Source organism: Natrix helvetica, assembly GCF_964273705.1.
Source record: "Natrix helvetica genome assembly, chromosome: 4".
In the NCBI taxonomy this organism is placed as follows: Eukaryota; Metazoa; Chordata; class Lepidosauria; order Squamata; family Natricidae; genus Natrix; species Natrix helvetica.
The window spans coordinates 88,891,671-88,904,170 of NC_138550.1; the positions used below are offsets into that span (position 1 = coordinate 88,891,671).

Below are 12,500 nucleotides of genomic sequence, written 5' to 3' on the forward strand. Positions count from 1 at the left end.
ATTTTTCCTCCCTTTTTTCTTTTTTAAAGTCAGATTTTCCCATATTTGGCCAGGCAAATGACTTGTTTTCTTCTTCCTCTACTGTATTCTTTCTGTATGTGTAATATGTGTGTGTGTGTGTGTGTGTGTGTGTGCATGTGTCCGTATCTCATACGATTTCTGTACTTAAAAGTCTCCCTAGCAATACAAACACATACATAAAATATAAATGTTAGATAATTCTTTGAAGATGATCAAATCAGCCTTAGATATTGTACTTTTGAACATTCACATAGCCAAAATTGATTTTAGCCAAGTAACAGAATCTACTGCAATATAATGTGGTATTTTTTAATCCCTTTGATAGAGATGAAGGGAAAGTAGGACCCACCCCTTCATTTAAAGTGGCTCATTAATACAACCAGAAGCATGTGTTGTTGTTTTTTAAATGGAACTTGTGAGAAATTTTCATTCATACATTCTGCCATACTCCGTAAGGAGTATTAACATCCTGAAGAACAGCAGAGTTGTTTTGCTTCTGTAGTTATTCATTTTGGAAGTGTCAACACTCATTTAAGGAACTAGTGTTCTGAAGACATTTGATTAGATATTCCATGTTCTGAATGTGAACATTTATGACAACCACTGTTTACCAATAGAATCTCGTAGAACATAAATTATATGGCTGTGTAATACTAGCTAAAATAGTTGCTGTGATAACTATAAGGATTTTTTTTCTCCTCAAAAGTACTGTAATTGCATCATGCTTATATTCACATTAGCTTAATGGGAACATTTCTGTGATCTCTGCTTGAAAAAATGCAGTGCCATTTAAGTAAAACTACATATTTCTTTCTCTTTCTTCTCATTTTTTTAAAAACTGAATTCACAGAATTGCAGACATGTTACTGTGCATAAACTCGACAAGACCAAGATTTTGATCTTGCATTCTTATGCTGTAACCTGTCCCAAATAATAAAAGTTGGACATAAATATGAAATAGAATAAAGTAAGTAGAATGTTAAAAGTATTCCAGCAATTCACTCAATTCAACCCGAGAGGATTGTTCATGAACACTGAAGAGTCAAGATATTTAACAAAGAAATGATGCATGCTTTGTAAATATGCAGATCAAATAAAGGGGAAAATGTAATGACATAAATAAAGGATGCTGAACTTTTTGTCTGCTGCTAAAAACAGTATTCAACAGGTTGTATTCTGCCCTGCATTGCAGAATCAATCCCAGGATAGTCAAAAAATGAATAGAACCATTCTAAAATCCAATAAATACACAAGCAACAATCAATATCAAGAATACAAATATTCTATTAACAGGTTCAATTATTAATCAAATAATATCAAAATCTCCATACTATCTCTAGTATATCAAAATGTATATAGTTATATTAATTGCTTTAATGGCTGTGAGGTAAAAGACTACCATAAGAAGATTGGCAGTAAGGAAAAATCTTACTCAAACCAAATGTCCATGACTGACTTTGCAAACAGTGGTGGGATTCAGTCAGTTTGCACCACTTTGGAAGAACCGGATGTTAACTTTCTGAGCAGTTTGGTGAACTGGTTGTTGGAAGAAATCATTACGGCAGAGAACCAGTTGTTAAATTATTTGAATACCACCACTGCTTGCAAAGAACCCTCACACAATAAATACTCTTATTTTTGGTGTTAATTTAAAGGTTTCTGGCTCATAGTTATCTGACTATGAAACATTTCAATGTTTTCTTTTTAAACAACAACCTGAATTATGTTGGTAAAAAGTTTCCTCTTTTTCTTATTTCTCTCAATAGAATATGCCAAGTGCTTTATAAAATTATTATTTTAGTTCTTTTCTTTTTCTTTTCACTTAAGCATGTTTGAACACAATATTGTTCTTATTTTTCCTAGCAACTTCATTAAAATATACAATATTCTTGTGAATCATTTCTCCCATCAAATAGGGAGAAAAATCTGAAAAAAAAATGCACCATAAAGTTCAGATGTACCATAAAATAGACTGTTGTAAACTCACAAACAAACAATACTTAATTTTAATTCTTTTTTCAAAACAAATTTACAAACAGAAGAAAAAACTAGAATATGTAGTCATCCCTTAACTTAATGACCACAATTGAGACTGGCCACTCTGTCACTAAGCAATGCAGTCATTAAATGAAACATCATGTGACTATACCCAGTTCCAATTTGTCATTAAGCAAATCACCTGAAGTCATTATTCATGACATCATATTACTGTGAGTTATTCATTCCTGTTGGTTTCCCATTGACTTTGCATGTCAAAAGCCAGCTGTAAATCAAGGGACCGAGAGATGCTGAGATTGTCATAAATGTGTGACAGCTAAATTGTGATCATATGACCATGCAGCTGTGTAAGAATTGTAAGTTTGAGGGCCAGTCATAAATCTACTTTTACAGTGCCACCATAAGCTTAAATGGACACTAAACAAGTGTCCGTTAACTAAGGACTGCCTCCCCTATGTAATTTCACCCTGAATAAAAAGTACAGAAACTTTTTCCTGAATTAAATGGAACATTTTATTTCATGTTTGATCAGCAGGTAATAGCAGAGAAATTGAATACAGTTAGAATTTTTTTTTTTGTGCTTTGTGTTTGTATATGCTATATGATATATTTAATATCATCAAAACAACCACGATTGGGGATATAAGAATATTCTGGCAGCCCAAAAATCCATGATAAGAAGTTTGCTGAGCTGGGAAGTAGCGTAAATAATCAGACTATATGGGTGTCAGTGAATGGTTGAAATTAGTTATTTAGAGGATAATACATTTTAAATGGTATCTTCATATGTAGATTATTTGCTGCAAACCTCTGTATGTTTTTAATTGAATCATTTTTATTTTCAGGTGAATTGTCATCAAAATCTGCCAAGGTTAATATTTGGTAACTTTGCTGAATAAGCCATGGTTGTTTGATCTGAATGAATAAAGAGGTTAATGATGATAATAAGGATTCAAATTCCCTGGGAGTGTTGGCTTCCCCTAGGAGAAGAACCTTGCCAAAATATTGATAGAATGCTAGAATTATTAAAGCAATGTTCATGAATAAATTGTCTATCTCAGATGGATTCTGTGGATGGGACACATAGACCATGAACAATAGAAAGGTGCAAGTGCAGATGGCGTTAACTAAAGTGTAATGTTAAAATAAGAATGTGGGTTGTTTCTGGAGTGACTACAATATTTGTTTTGTGCATATGAAAAAGACTGCATTTGACCTAATAATGGAAACAGTGTCACTGAACAATGTCTATGTTCAGGATCACCTGAACAGGAGATAATGTGAACCTGAGCAGATTCTATTGTCTCTGTTCCACTCTTCTGTCTGTTGATGTTGCAGAAATGAAGGAAGAATGATTCACAAAACAAAAGGGCAAAATTGAAAGTGCAGTATGCGGGGGGGGGGGGGGGAATAAAACGAAGTGCTTCTGAAATATAAGAGACACATTCTTGTATTGGAACATGTTTTGGAACATGAGGATGTATTTATGGATGCTATACTGAGAATTGTTATTTCTAATTCTTTGTGTATTTTAATAAAGAAGAGTGGTGAAAAAGTATCCAACTGAAGCTTTGGTGAAATATTTTTTTAACGTATTCACACTTCCACTAAAGTGGGATTTAAATAAAAGCTTGTAATGGATAGTCTTTATTTCAATAAGAAGTTCCAATCTGCCCACACAAATTAGAAATATATTTACTGTGTATTTAGAGTGTGTGTGATTTAAATGAATTCACTGTTGTTATATTTTTTATCTTGTCCTTGTCTGCTGAATCATATGCCACTTGCCACAAGGAGAGAAAAGAAAGAATAAAGTAAATAAATTAACTATACTTGTTATGTTTTGGAGCAAAAGACAACATGAATGCCATTTTTTAAAAAAATGCAAACACTAATAAAGCAATCAGGCACATTTATGTTTCATTGATTGACACAGACTGACGGCATGCATTATTCATGAGAATAAAATATGTGCTTGTTGGCTGTTTGTTACCTACAATTTATTTCAATTTTCAAAATGAATAGAACTGAATATTTGTTGTTTATCACTGCTACACATATCAAAAAGTGCAGTGGCATACTTGCTGCTGATTTTTGTTTAATCCTTTTGATTTTCATGGACTTATTTATTAACCAGTCTGGTGAAGTGGTTAAGACAGTTTAGTAACCAGGAACGATGAGTTCTAGTCCTGCCTTTAAAGCCAGCTGGGTGACATTAGTCAATCGTTGTCCCTCACCCCTAGAAAACAGGCAATGGAAAGCCATTTCTGAAATTTTGCCAAGAAAACTGCAGGGTCTTGTCCAGGCAGTTGTCAGGAATCAACATTGTCTTGAAGGCCTACACACAAAAATGTGTTAATTATTCATGTGTTAATTAAGTAGTTCCATAGGTATCTTTTATTCTTATCTGGCTATATATAAGATGATACCCCAAATTGTTTCAACACTGGCCCTGCATTCCAATGTAAGCAAGAGGTATAACCCAGGATGCTTATATAAAAGGAACCATGTGTGATTATGAATATGGTTAGAATTCATTGCTATCCTTGTGATGTCTATCTTATAGCAATAGAGCCACGAACTACAGAGGGAAGAAATCTTCACAGAATAAGAACATTTCTCTATTTTTGGGGGTGTGGGGATAGCATAGTAACAATTGTGTACAACTAGGCTAACCACAAGTTGAACAGCCTAGGTTACAGACAACAGTGTCCCTACAGACAAGGTTATCCTTTCAGGCTGGCAGATGGGTTATTAATGCTATACATACTGTAAATCTATTCATGAAGCTTCAAGGCTCTGCAGAGATTTAAAATTGGTTTGTCTCATCCACTATTCCAGACACATCTAACCTGGCAATATTAAGCACACAATGCCCTACCTCCTCCCTATTCACTACTTTCATTATCTATTGAAGGAGATTGGAAATGATTGGCAGCTACCTTCCTGCTCTCTGATACCAAAGCAATTCCTCATGATCACAGAAAGAAGAGAGTTGACAAAGATGAGTTTTGTTCCTCTCCTTGCTCCTTGTATTCATGACAGCATATGCAGCCTCCTCAGCTCTTCCTTTCTGTCCATGGCTCATTCATAAGTAGTTTCTTTTTCCTTTTCCTTACTTATAGGTACAAAAAGGTAAATAGACTTGAGCTAAAGTATCCTTGACTCTGCTTGTTATACTACTTTTTCTAGTCATCTTCAAATAATTTAGTCTGCTGGCTCATATCTCAGTTTTAGTGTTTTTATGACTTTTTAAAATAAATACAAACAACTTATTCCAGCTTCTACTCTCAAGATTAAAGTCTCCCCACCCAAATACCACTGGAAGTAAGAAAGCGTATATTAGTATATTTTGGACAAATTATTTTATCCCTTTCCAAAGTCAAGTCATAAATTTGTTTCCCTGTTATGTGATGAAGCAATTGATTTCTCTTTTAGTTGTCACATACTACGTTAGTGGGAATAATTAGAAATTCAAATTAGTATATATTATTAACACATAAAAAGTATTTTTCTTTAGAGTGTTAGCCAAGTTCAAACCTTATTTCCTTAAATCTAAAATCTCCTTTCCAGAAGTATTTGGCATAAATTGTTTGTACTGAGCTTGAAAAGGCAAATTCACAAAAGCATTTAAACTTTGGGCAAAACTACTTTCTGGTTAACAAATACTATGTCGGGACAAATACAAAGTCAGGACAAACTACCAGTTCACGGGCAACAGAGATAACCATCCCAAATCAGTGATACACAAAGGAAATGTGTTTAAACCAATAAAACATATAAGAAAATAGCTTAGAAATGTACACATTTTAATATTTTTATCTAAACTCAGCAGATATATTTGGAGTATTTGTCTTTGTATAGAAGTCTCTATTCAAAAAGTGGGCACCAAAAATACAGAGACCAAAAAGTTGACATTTGAAAATATACATACATTAGAAAAATGCACATATGGAATCTTTGAGAAGGAAGGAAGGAAGGAAGGAAGGAAGGAAGGAAGGAAGGAAGGAAGGAAGGAAGGAAGGAAGGAAGGAAGGAAGGAAATACATTTGTGGCTAAAATGTGGGAAAGGATGGATGTGCAAACAGATTCACTCAATTCTACTTGTTCAAAATATCAGTCTTATTTGGTTAGAAATGCAATACTATGTACATCTGCATTTTTTTAAAAAAAATCCAGGTTTCAGTCAAGAAGCAAATTAGAATTTATGTTCAGCTCTTAAACCCCTCTACCTCCAGTCTTAGATCATTTACAATAGTCTCTGTTAGAGCTTGCTAAACCTTAGCTTGGGATTCGTAGCAGAACAAAAACTGCAGACTTTCTACCTAGAATCAGAATGGGTTGATCTCACTGAATATCCAAGTTGGTATTTTCTCCTGGACAGTGGCTTTCCAGCCTAATCCCAAGGCAATTCTTTATAAGTAGTTAGACTGTTTCTAACAGTACTAATGATCTCAAGTGAATAACAATGAGTAGAATGCATTGCCATTATTCTCTGCTTAGAAATTCACATAAAAGTTGTGGACTTTTGTTTTTTGGGGAAGACTATATGTTCAGAAATAAGAGTAAATCTGAGAAAGCTGAGTTTCTGAAATGGTTGTATTTAGAAAGAACTGAATTTGCGAAATATGGTTGTATCTACAGCTTAATATATTCCCCTTTATTTTCTCATATAAGGTGAGCACAAAGCAATGTTTATTGGGAAAAGTTGCAGCAGTTGGGAAAAATTCCACCAATTCAAAAAAATTAAATAAATAAATAAATAAATAAATAAATAAAATGAATTATGTAATATATTGTATGAATTGCTACAAGAACACTGACAATATTTTAAAGGGTGATCAATATTGGAAATGCTTTAATCATAGGCTTGATCAAAGTGCTATGGAAGTTCGATAAGGAACTCAAGCTAATACACATTTCCTAAAGTTTGCTTAAATTTGTACAAAATTGCTACCCAAAATGACCCAATTTTATTGGGAAATAGCTGGGAAGAAAAAACAGCTAAGGGGAAAGGAACCCTTCATTTTTTTTTTTATTAAATACTGATGATGCCAAGAATTTTGATGGTCCAGAATTGTGATTCATTTCCCTTGGCTTGCTTTTGTGTTGCCCTTTAGTAGCAAAATGGGCTTTAGTTTTTTTTTTTTTTAATGTTAATGTCTCCATAAACCTTTTCAGGGAATGTGAAATGTTCTCTGTCCCCACTCAGATATCATTATTCATATCCAAGTATTTGTGCATCTCTAGACATTACTGAGGACCATACAAGCCATACAACGAGAGAGACAGAGAAGAAGAAGAAGAAGAAGAAGAAGAAGAGGAGGAGGAGGAGGAGGAGGAGGAGGAGGAGGAGGAGGAGGAGGAGGAGGAGGAGGAGGAGGAGGAGGAGGAGGAGGAGGAGGAAATCAAACACCTATTGAATGATTGAAAAATAATGTCAGCTGCACTCCTTCTTCTTCCAGGCACATTTCATAAAAGTCAGGTTCTTATTATTTCATGCCCTTATGCGCATTGGAGTTTGGTTTCCTCCTAACTCCAATTTCCTAATGTCACACTCTGGGATGCTTCTAATAAACTTGCCTATTGCCAATGTCTTTGCCTAAGCAAATTTATATTTCTGATGAGATTTTACACATTTTACATTATTGTGGGGGAACAAAGAGAAGGAAACTGGAATAATTTTATAGTGGGGGCTTCTGATGTCATTAAAAAAAAATTCCTAAAAGCAGATCTCTAGATCACCAAGTTGTGACATTTGTAAAGATCTGGGCTGCAAATACCCAGACAACCACTAGAGAGTAGCAGAAGGTTAAAGTCATTTTTGCAGCCATTTTTCGTTGACTGAATTGCTGTAGTTGAAATTTGGTAACTCTAAATTTGCCAGTGGAATGTCTTATAAGAAAGTGTATCTGTGATTTTGTGCATGCTTATTCAGAAGTCACTATTTCAGACAGTAAGAATGATGTCTATTATGCATAATATTCATTCACAGGAAATGTGTTACACTATTTACCATGATCATACCCAACAGCCTCAGAAAGCTGAAAAAATTGTAAATTCATTTTGTGGTAAAGTATTTACAGTCTCAAAAAGCTGATAGTGTTATAAAAATTACAAAATTAATACAGAATAAGAAGTGTTACACATATCAGGTATAACTATTAAATAGTCAAGGATAAAAATAAAGTTTCTGTCTGTCAGTTTGAAGCAAGAAAATCCCAGTATAAATTTGTAGCATTTTTTTCCTGACATATTTATACATGGGTAACTGAATCATTGTTTGCTTGTTTAATTTAATTTTATGGGATTATGATCTTCTGAGTCACAACTATCAAGCTGGGCACATCACGAACCTAAAATGTGACTTATTAGTTTGTAGTTATGGATTTTCCAAACTTGAGTACACAATGAAGGTAGAAAAACTCAATAGAGATGCTTCAAGAATATACATGAAAAGATTCATCCGGTGAAAGAACGCTAATTTCCTTTCATTTAAAAAACCAAATAATTCTTATGAATAATACTATATTATATAATAATACTATAAGTTCAAATATATTCTATAAGCTATCCTTTTCTCCATAACAAGACCCATATAAAGGAGCAATACCAAATTTTATGATAATTACTCACTTCATAATCATTAGCAATGAATTGCTAATAATTAATTGCTACAAAAAAAGCAACTAAGCTTTCCATTGGCTCTCAACCGGTAAATCTCAATAATAATAAAAAGATGATGTTGGTTAATGATGGTCAATTTTATTTGCTGATGTCCAGCATCAATTCTGGAATAAGTGTTTGGGTCTGTAGTTTCAATTTAGTTAGATGCAACTGGGTAAACTGCCCATATATTACTATACAGTCTCCTTCAAAGAATGCATCCTTGTTTTGACACAAGTAATCACAGTGTGGTATCCTGTAGGTACAGTACTCTCACGGATCTTACAAATACGGGGGGGGGGGGGAGTGCTTTCAAACAGAATATGTTAAACAGGGATATTGTGAAATCTGTTTGGAAGATTTCAGACAGGCATCTGCCAAGGATACTTTAGATATCAAAGAACCTGGCTCACAGGAGATGGCAGCACATGATTTCACTTAGTACCTGCCAGGTTTATCATTCTAGGGGATTGAGTGATTGGTACTCATCAACTCTATGCCAGGTTTTGTTAGAATCCTTTCCTCCTTCCTTTCTCTCTCAAGCTGATCTAATTTACTGCAGAATTTCTGCCTCCTCGGTTCTCAGAATAATCAATTAAACATGTTAACAACCTTTTCAAAATTTAAGTTTAGCTTGACAAGGCATCTGCAAGCTTGTGAAATATTGTACTACTTATCTGTAATAAAACTATTTAAGGAATAAACAAATGTTCTACCTCAAAAATAATAGATTAAATGCAGAAAGGGGTGGGGGGGATTCTCAGATTTCATCTTGGTTTTATTTTGCCACTCTGTGGAGTGCTGCATCTCTTAACCAAAGAACAAAGCTCTCCATTGGCTTTTCTGAAGTTGTTTTGTCTCTGCAATCCAGATTTTTTTATTCCATAATGAAAGAACCAGCAAACAATCAAAATCAAGCCATTTTTCACATAATGCACTGTTTTAAATACTAACACAGTGTGCTTTGTTTGAAAGTTATTCTACTTCAATGGATTTGATGTTGTTTGTAGGACCATTTAACCTAGTCCATGCTACCTACATGCTTTTGAATATAAAAGTTTGCCTTATTTCTAATAAATACTGACCGTATTGCTTGCCAATAGCTTATCTAGTTCCATGCTCAAATCACATTTGTTTACTGTCAATATGCCCATTTTTAGGAACTGGTGTTTCACTAGCTTAGTATTGCTTCAGAATGTCAGGAAATTCTTCAGGAGGAAATGTACACTAGACTGATGGATCTCAATAGGGGATCACTATGATATTCAGAAAATGATGTGCATAAAAATCCAACTGATGCTCAGCTATTATGACTCCCCCCCCCCATAAATCAAATGCTCATCATAGTGAGGAAATCATCTTTTTTTCATATTCAGTGGATTGTTCACTCAAATGCACTTCACTGTCTACATGCGGATAAGAATGTACATTTACTGAAAGTACGACAGTACACATATAAAACAAAATGAAAGAATATCTGACTTACACAGTTGATTCTTAATGTAAGATTGAAAGCATCCCTTGGGCTAGGAAGTTAAAACTTACATATTGAACAATACTACCGACATCAAAAGCAAAAGTATCTTCTTAGATCTCCTGAAAGTGCCATAATTCCCAAACATCAATAGAATCACAAGCAGTTGTGCTTGAGAAAAAAAATATATCAGCATAAATTAAAGCGGATCTCCCTTTCTGCGAAAAAGATAAATGGGATATTTTGGGGTAAAAATCAAGTCCTTTATCAACTCCCAGATGATCCCCTCATAGTTCTAACATGGTAAACACAAATGTAAATTACCTCATACCAGGATCCTTGTCCATTTCTATTTGGAGCCATTATTTAAATCTACCTGGCAAAGGATGAATGGGTTTAGTACACAGACAGTCCATACAATTGAGGAATATTGATTTCCTTTACAGTTCACATTCATCATTTCAGAGTTGAGGATCTGGATGTTCTGTGAATTCTTGGCATGCATAACTGAAAATGTAGGTGGAAAACAATACCAAGCAAACAGAAATTGCTGGTGAGAGAACTGTCAGTGAATTACCCTTTCAGATGAGTCAGATCCGTAAAATGAAATATCTTGATTAGGATATTCTTCCTGAATTCCTACTTCCTTTCAGGGGTTTTGTTGATCAGAATTGCTAGTCCAGAAGGAGATTATGAGTTGGCAAAGAAGTTTGCCTAGCTATTCCACTCTCAAATTTGCCAACTGTGCATTCAACCCATACCATCTTTCACTGTGAACAAAAATAATGCTGAAGCAGAGTTCTATGATATTTGGAAGCTTGAACTCTGCCAGCAAAGCAAGTCAAACTAATAAATGTTTTGTAAAATCAGAATAAGCACGAACCCATTTTTTTGCCCCTTGAAAGTAACTATAGTCCTTACAGATTAATGATTTTATTTTAATTTTATTTTACAGAAAATACTAGATACATCTTTTCCTTATTTGGCTAATTAAAATAATATAGACTTGTTACTTATTAATAATTTATTAAGATTTGTTCATTTATAGCTTGCTCCCTAAGCAGATCAAGTAATATCTCTATAGCAATATTGAATGCAAGAAATGAATAAGTGGAAGTTTAAAATCCCGCTTGGCTAAAACAGCTCTGTCAACATCATGAATCCAGCTCCATTCCTGTTGGCAAACTGTCCAATGGATTCCATGCATGTCCTTCCTGTGTGAATTTGCATGCAAGTGCGCAAGGAAACACTTTAAATCGGAGTTCAAGTTTCAAAAATGTGTAGTAGCTCTTGTCGCTGACTACCCATTTCTCCGCGCACGCCTTTTATTTCTGTCTTCATGCATCCTCTCCATCCCGCCGCAAAAATATAAGAGGGGGGGGGAGGGGATTAAAAAAATACAGTGTCTAACATTCAAATGAAGCCTGTTGTTCGAGAATCTAAGACGAACCGAGAGGGAGCACTCACCTCCTTCTTGCTGGTGAAAGCGGCTGAAGCTTTACTTCCAGCTAACGCTGTTCAAGGTTGCTTTAGTTCCTCATCTGCCTGTGGATCTTAGCTCCAACGCTGTGTCTACACCGACCTTCCTCCCCCGCTCGCGATCTTTCTCCCACTCCCTTTCCTTGTCCCTGCCTCCCTCCTTCTGCATCACTTTTAACTTCAGCAAGTAGCAAACTGAAGCCGTAGACTCCCCAACCTCCTCGGTCTGATTGATTTGGGTTCAGAACCTCTGCTTAAAAAAGCACCATCCTTCCTAGGCTAAGAGCTCTTGCTACTGATGAAGCAGTAGCCAGTGCTGGATCTGAGGCTTTGGGGAACAGGGGCGGAAGGTGTGAAGGAATGTGGACGTTGGGAGGGAAAGAGGAGGAGGGGGGTTTGGCTGTAGCAAACACCCAGTGATTTGCAAGTGAATGAAGGAGGAGGGCATACTCAGGAGGGCTTTGACAAGAGCTACTCATTACTAAAAAGAAACCTCAATCAAAGAGTTTCATTTCATGTTCAATCCTGAAATAAGGGACACCAATGTATGCAGTCTGTAAATTAGCTGTGTGGGAGATTTGTTGATTACGCTGGTCCCTTTTACTGTGATTTAATGTCAACTGAGTACATACCCATCACCTTACATAGTTGCATTGCCCTCTGCAATCAGCATATTAAAATTTAAGATGCCACTGTGATTTTTTTTTTTAAAAAAAGAGGCACCAGATATTAAAACACTGGAAACATGCTAACTGGACAAAAGTAATCCTCTTACAAACTAAGAGGAGTGGATTTTGTAAACTTAGAATAGGTTTGGTTTTCAATGAAATCACCTGACCTATTGAAACCTTTGTTCATGATT

At 35.1% G+C, this 12,500-nt stretch overlaps 1 protein-coding gene across 1 annotated transcript in view; it reads right to left on the reverse strand.

Annotated features, from left to right (window-relative positions):
• Positions 1-11,897, reverse strand: part of CDH9 (cadherin 9) — a 155,800-nt gene extending 143,903 nt beyond the window's left edge. Inside the window, exon 1 of the mRNA XM_081952082.1 lies at positions 11,627-11,897. The gene's annotated coding sequence lies outside the window, so the exon portion shown is untranslated. The remainder of the gene's footprint in view (positions 1-11,626) is intronic.
• Between the last annotated feature and the right edge of the window lie 603 nt (positions 11,898-12,500).